We start from the raw sequence: 8471 nt of genomic DNA on the forward strand, positions 1-8471 counted from the left end.
GATAAGAAAAGAACATTTTAAACAATCTTCATTATTTTATATTATTTATGAATTCTATTTAGAGTTTAAAAAGGCTAAACGATATACATATTAATGGACTGTTAATGTAATTGCATAGGGTTGTGATTTTTGGAATACAAGAGGTTATATAGGATGTCAGATTCATTTTATAAAACATTGTTAGGATATTCTGTGAGTAAAGACAAAAATAAAATGTTATAAACTTACACAGACTTTATGGGAAAGTTATAATAAAAATACGCAATACTATCGGGCTTACTTTTTGTCCAATAAAACATAGAGGTGTTGAAATATTTTTCCATATGTAAATTTCTGGTGGCGTAATATCTGGTGATCTTAGATACCAAAAAATCAAACCACCTCGACCTTTATCGTTGAGATTTATTCCGTTATAACTCAAAACCAATCTGTTAAAACAAATTTGTTGTCATTTTGTATTTTTATTATAACTTTTTAATAAACCTCTTATGAGTCTATTTTAACATGACATTTTCTTCTTATTTTTATTTATAGAATATATTGACGTCATTTTGCAGGAAAAGAACACCTTGCAACGACTTAGGAAACGAGCATAACGTTATTCGTAAAAGATAGGAAATGTTCACGCGCTTGTGGATTTATGTTATCGTCAAGATATGCAAATTTGTGTAACTTAAAAATTCGCAATGCGTTAAATATGTAAACTATACGCGTATCAAATATATAATAGCCATAAAAATAGGTGAAATATTTTTTTCACAACATATTTCGGCTTATCTAAGTATTTATTTATATTCTTGCATATCTCTGCATAATTTTACGTAATTAAGCATATTTTAACGTACTACACATGGTTTACTATATAGAATAAATTTTACAAAGAACTTATAAAAACCACTATCTTTTAACCATCTTACACAATAGGTGTTAAATCAAATCACATAAACTATGGTTTATCTTGATACGTACTGTGATTAATTTATACATAGTTTCCTGTGCAGCTAATCTTAAGATTGCGATATTTTTAAAACGATTATAGGTAGAAAAAAATATTGAAGAAAAATTCAATGCTTCGAAATCAGCGTATCATAATAATAATTATACATATATATATGAATATATGAGTAATATGTGATATATGAATGAAAGATCATTGAACCATATCATTCAACAAATATCTTCATCTTCTATAAGTAATGAGGTACGTATGCCAAAAATTACTAGCTTAAAATTTATTTAAAAAATTTATTAATAAAAATTATTTTATTGTAATTGATATAATAAAAATTGAAAAATTTATCACGACTTGTAATTTATGAAATTATTCTAGCACACTATGTTAGCAAATGTAAAGATGACAACAAATGGTTCAATTATCCTTCATTCCACATTAGGCACGTTATTATCTCCTTTAGATTGTTGTATGGAAGATTTACTTTTATTTGTCACTACACCGAAATAATTCAGTAAATTTCAAATTGTAATAACTTTTAAACTAACAATTTTAAGATACCTTATGTGTAGGTACCCTAATACCTGTTTTGCAGAGGAAATAAAAATGCATCAATCCAGTGTATGTAAGAATATAATATCTATTGTATGTAGGAGGTCATGTTGCTTTGTTTAAATATTACGATGGACAAAAATACAAAAAATGTTTCAACAAAAATGTTTTATCATCAATCTTGTTATGCACTGGAATTTACTAGTATGAATTATTTGTAACTTATGGCTTTTTAAATTTCATTAGTAACGGTATTAGCTTAATTTTGCAAAAGGGTACTGTACGCTTTCCCATATTAATATTCGAACATGCACACTACGTCTGTATTTGTTGCTTTGTAGAATTGCACAATTAAATGTTATTGTTAAAAAAACATTATTTACGTATTTAAGCTACGATAAATGAGTCATGTCCTCGTAGAGTAGCAATACGATATTTAACTTATCCTCTCTTATACAAAGCAATAAATACAAAGATAATGCTATATCTGAATATTAACGTGAGTAAATGTACATACGTGAACCATTTAGTTTCATCCTATAATATTCCATGTCTCCATCTATTCGTGGGTACAATAGAGGGATAAAATAGAAAAATATACACATCGGGCAGATCAAACTGTCATATTTCTCTAGAATTAACGAGGTTCGTGAATAATTAGAGTCTACGAAAGAACAAAGAACCGTTTGGTAAGAAGCAAACGTTCTAGTATACATATACGTGCCTTCATGCAAGTTTGCCGCCGCTTTCACGGGAAGTTCAACATTCTTAATTACACGGGCTGTAGAACTTTAAAGACGCCATCGGAGGTAAGCCTATCCTCCATAGTTCGCCGAGAATCCTAATTCTCAGGTAGACACAATGATCGCGTTCGCGGCATTAATTTTATAGGGGAACTTTCGTAATTTGGCGCAACAACGTCGGTGAGAATGCGATAGTATCGTCATGCTACCACCATCCTCGAAACTTAATATTACACTCCGTATAAGTAATACCAAAATTTGTTATTAAGCGGGATCCTCAGCTTTCGTTTCACTTGGATTACGTACTATCGATTTATCGTATTTGAATTAGATTATTTTACAAGGTGAAACTTTCATCTTGAAATGGTATTTAATCTTCCGTAGACCGATTCACGATCCAAAGTCTAAACGAAATCTTACATTTAATTTTCTTTGAAAAATATTTTTACTTCTTTAAATAAAATTTCAACAAAAAGGGAAAGGATTAATAACAGCAGTATGTAGTCAACATTAGCTATATGTCACATATTAATGTATTTAGAATATTGAATTGTTGATTATACATTAGGTTTAGTAGCTTGTATTTCGAACTGAAGTAAAGTTTAGCCTGATTAAATTATTAAATTTGTCGTATTGTTACTTGCAACGTAAGTCATGCGACGAACAATCGCACACGAAAGGTTTTCTTAAATTTTTATAAAAATGCTGAATATCCGAAAAGACAGGCAGACATTATATCTTATATATAAACGTAAAGAACTGAGCCTAGAAAAATTCACAAACCGTCAGCGAAGATGAATGGATTACAGTTGAGGAAAAAAAGTGGGTCACACATGTAAGTAGTAAACAGAAGGAAAACAAAAGAAAAGTAGAGTATTCACGACACGTAAAGAAATGCTGACTTTGCGTCTGCCGATTACTTCTGCTTGGCTGAACACGGCCCGGAGCGTGGACACCGGTTAAAGAGCGATATAACCGATACATTTTTCAAGGGGATGTGCTGTTTCCCGTTACGGGGCTGGAAAATGTTTCAGATGTAACTCTTTAACACGATGGCAGTCATGTGAATTTTTTAGACTTGCTTCCTCGCTTGTTTTTACATCATATACTGCAATGTTACTATTGGATTGGCAACTAGGTGATTGTAGATTTTGTCATTAGGTGGTATTGACAAAGTCCGCAATCACTTAGTTACCAATCTAATACAATGTAAAAGTTCATCCACTTCGAATTTTCACGTTACTTTCAAATATAAAAAATTTTAAGAGTGAAACATGCAACTTTTTAAAATAACTTAGTGTAAATAATAAACTGAATAATTAAGAGTTATTTATTTATAATATAATTTCATTATAATTTAAATTTTAAACGATAATTCTAGATTAAAATAATACCATTTGTGTAAACACATCAAGGAATTAAAAGTTATCATTTAGTATTATTCTAAAATAATAACTTAAGCGACTTAAAAACATTTATTCATGATACGATTCCAGTGTAATTTGAATACTTATGAAATAATTATGAAATAATTAACTAATGAGGTAATCATTATAGTTCTATTTACACAAACCTGTCCTCAACTAAGAGAATATTGTCCAATAGAATTCCTCGTATTTATCATTTTTTTCTTTTTATATTTGCGTGTAAAATTTATTTCTTTGGTTTGCAATGATTATATCAATTACTAACAATATCAGGTTTGCCTTAATTTTAAATCGTGTATTAAATTCATATTCGTGAACCAGGTCTATGCGAATTTTTAAAGTGTTGAAGATTCAAAGAAATTACTATAATGATGCATATTCGAATAATTCTATAAATGTGAAATGCATGCTAAAATGTAAGGAAAATATCTTCTTTCTGCCACGTTTCCTGTATTTTTGAACAGTAAAATTAATTACAGAACGAATATAAATGCTTGTGCGGTAATGCGAAATTGAAATAAATTAGGAGCGTTAATGAGATTAATGATAATGTAGAAACAAAGCAAATTGAAAGAAAAGAATTAATTAAAGCTCGACCATAAATAAAATTCGAAGTGAAAGTCATAGAAGATTTGAATGTATTTATAAAAAGTAACAGCAGGTAATTAATTTAAGAAATTGCATCTTGTTTCTTTTCTGAATATTTTCTATATTTTTAAATAGCAACTTCAGTACTTTTCAATAATATACTGTCCTGATATTTATTCTCTTTCTTTGTCGAAATTGAAATATAGAATTTACTCTGATTAATTTTCTATTGTTGCAATGATGAAAAAGGTTGGTAATAATATATTTTGTTTTATTCGTTTCAGATCCAACAGCAGATCGTGTAAAATTTCATATCTGCTCGCAAAAGAATTTTTCAAGGTGAGTCAAAAATGCAATTTAATTCGAAGTTTTTTATTTCAAATAATAGGATTATTTTAAATTTTGATTTTTAAAGAAGTTAAATTAATTAATTAGGGGAACGAAACAAAATATCGAGAGCAATGAAACAAATTGATTATTTAGTATAGGAATCACTCTATAACAGATTGCAGAAACCATAGAGCGTCTATTAAAATGTAGATAATAATATAATGAAGGATAATAATGTACTCTAGACTTTGATCGAACAAAGTAATAAAAACAATTAATTTGCATTTTAGATATTAACAGAATATTAATCAATAATTCAAAAACAAGATGATATGTTAAGTAATTAACGTTTATACGTCATTTTGAACCGATTCAATCGACAAAATTAAAATTTGAACAGTTTAAAACCGCAAACGATGTGTGGTGATAGATCTATTTAGTATCTCGTTTGTGTTAAAATATATTAATATCTTAGCTGTAATTTGGTAAAGAAGTCGGTGAATAAATTAAAGTTTTTAAACCTTCAAGTTTGTGCATACTTTTTATATTTTACGCTTAAAGGAATGGGGATTGTGTTATAGTGTACTTATACTACATATGTACCTATTTAATATAAGATTGATTATCGAACGGTAATGTTCCTTCATTTCTATTTTATGATTAATGCAACAAAACTTGACTTTTGTTAGTTCATTTGGATCTATTAATAGATTGATGAAAATTCTTATTCTTATTAAAGAATACAATTGTTTGCAGATTTTGACTTTTAAAGGAAAATAATTGGTTTTCATATCTGGTTTAAAATAACAGTAGGTTATTTCCTAGCTTTTATTTCTAAGGTATAAGAAAAGGAATATCAGAAACCTGGAAAGTGTAGTATTTCTAGCATCAAACAATTTCTTCTTATTTCATCAATCTTGAAAGAAATAGAGACACGAGAACAAGGAAACTTTGAACAGTAAACTCGTTATTAATAAAGGAACGAGATTATACACTGTCGGCGAATAGCATGAAATGTCTTGGATTAATGAAAGAAAATTTGAATATATTTTAGAAATACAACTGTATTAGAATGATTCATTAAATGCTTAAAAGTACAATAATCTGAAAAACAATCGTAACAGTTATCCTTTTTACTCTCGAAATCGATATTGTGTATACGCAATTGCATTTGTATATGCTATTAATTAACTAAAGGGGAAATGTAAACTGTGCCCGATAAAACTCATCTTAAAATATAATACATTAGGTCTCTCTCACGAAGCCATTCGAAAAATTTGTTTCTATTATGAATATCACACAAGAAATCATTTTTCTCCGAGAGTTAAAAGAATCGACCTTGAAAGGATTAAATAGCAATGGCATAATAAAAATTCACGTAATAATGCTTCAAAATATAATTAAATTTCACTTTATTTAAAATAACAACTAAGTTTTAAAACAATAATAAAGCATTAATTTTTTTTAGATTTTGAAAAATTTAATATTTTACTTGTATTGGAAAAAAGTCGAATAGAAAATAAAAAGGATAGAAAAGGCGTGTATTACGAGAGAAATAGAAGGCTACTGAAAGAAAACATAAAAGGAATGGGACGTAAAAATTTGGAGTCATGCTGCAATCAAAGTTCTATGTGCCATTGCATAGCAATATTGATTTACCATTCGTACCATTCTATGAGTATAAGTATATTTATGGTTTGAATAAAGTCATCTATTGCATTCAATGTCTTTGTCAGCAAATTTATATTTATCCCGCAACTTATAGATCAATAAATTCAATTTTCAAATTATATAGAGTTTAAATTAATCACAGTTTCTGGTACTTGCAATTCGTATTATAAATTCAATCTTTATAAGCTATAATATATCGTAAGTAATACTATACTTTTTATAAATAATAATAATAACAAAAATTAATCTATTAATTGTACGATTAAAGTTACCAGCCATTATTTCAAACGAAACATTTTCCAATTTATATTTCCTTTTTACAAAAATAGCTTCATTCTCAGTTCCATTTACTCGCTTATACATTTCGAAGAGACTGACGGAACATATAGACTTCGACGTAAAACTTGCGTCTCATATCGTCAATTACAGGCGTCGGGGGTAAATATAAAAGGGGCGCTTAATGAAATCGTTCCGCGACTCGAACGATCGCCTTCGCTATGTTATTTTTGTCAAAAGGTTGCACGAGGATTCGTTGCATCTGTTTGCAATATATCAGATCCGAAACAAAATACGTCCGCGAATCTTCTTTGGCGTCTTTTTGGACGACGGCCAACAAACGCAAGCCATTCCATTCGATACAGAGCCCGATAAGTATTCTCGTTAACCTATTGAGACCGTACGACTGACAAACTCGAGACCAGGAATCGAGAATATCACAATTCGAAACTAACCGTTGAATACGTAGTTGAATCTATTATTATTTGAAATATTTGTACTGTCTGATTGTTGCTAGATTGTGGATTATTATGTATTTACAGAAAATTTAAAAGCACAACAACACATAGAATGCATATACAATAGTATGGAAAATATATAAGGTGTACGATGTAAGGATCAGCATTTTTGTAGATACCTTTTTTTTGTCCTATGAAGCGTTCAAGAGCTACATTGATCAACTTCATAAGTTGAAAAGTACAGAAAAATAATGATGTTACAAACATTATTTTTTAAATTTACCTTGTCATTTATTATTATTTGTGTCACCCTTTTCCACAGCTTAAGTTTATGAAAATAAGATATTTGTTTCTTGAAAATTAAACATTAATCGTGTATTTGTATAGTGAAATTAAGAAATTAACAAAAGGTTAAGTTGATCAGTTTGACTCTTGAGAGCCTTATATAATAACAAAAAATTTGATTATCTCTCATGATGAAATTCTATTTTCATTTATATCAATCAATTATTATATAATAAAAAAATCAATCTTTTTGTAATTCTAAATAATGCGCTGAACAAAAGAACGAAACTGAAAGGTGAAAATGAAAGTCGAGTTTATTATCCATTACAATATGTTAATGTTGGACGAGAAGTTCGAGAATTTGTCAGAAATATTTTTTGCGGATTGTTTAAATTACTAGTTTTCGATAAAATTATTGTATCGAATAGAAAATCATTTTCGTTTATTTTCTCGTATTACAATTTACATTGTCGGTACTTTCTGTTATTATCATTATTTCGTAGTATTGGCGTCGCAATTAATTTTTTTCGATTAAAAAGCAAAAACTGAACGAGGATACGCTGAAACGAACCGTATAATTTGAATAAATTCGGTGAAGAAATCCAACGATGGCGAGTTACAATTACAAGCAAACAAGCAAATAATTGCTTGCAAGTTTACGATTCAGCGGCGTTCAAAGTAACGGTATGTAGTTTCCTCGGTTTGAAACGTTTTACGGTTCGAAGTGTAGAAACTAGAGAAAATACAATAAAAATGAGGGGAATTGTTTACGTCATGCGTATTATCAACACTTCCACAGTATTTCTGCTACTTCTTGCTAGTTTATGCGCAAATGCTTTTAACACTTTACCGAATTTATTGCCGAAAGTTTCGTAAAGGTAAAATTGAGTTAATATATCTTTTTGTGCCAAAGGAGGCAGATAAGTAATTTAGGTCGCCACTAATTGTATGTCCTTCTGGATGAAAGTTCAGTAAAATTTAGTGAAAAAAAGGGATAGAAAGAGATAGATATATTTTTTTATTAAAATTGTATAAATACTGTTACAACAAAAGGAAGCAGAAATAAAGAAAAAATTGGGTAATTTGGATCGTAGAAAATAGAGAAATATTATTTTAATTAATATTATACATTGAAATTGTTTCAAGCGCTTATAAAAAGTATAAGAATGTAATGAAAATATAAGAATTA

Source organism: Bombus flavifrons, chromosome 15 (assembly GCF_040668555.2).
Source record: "Bombus flavifrons isolate JBK064 chromosome 15, iyBomFlav1_principal, whole genome shotgun sequence".
Taxonomy (NCBI): Eukaryota; Metazoa; Arthropoda; class Insecta; order Hymenoptera; family Apidae; genus Bombus; species Bombus flavifrons.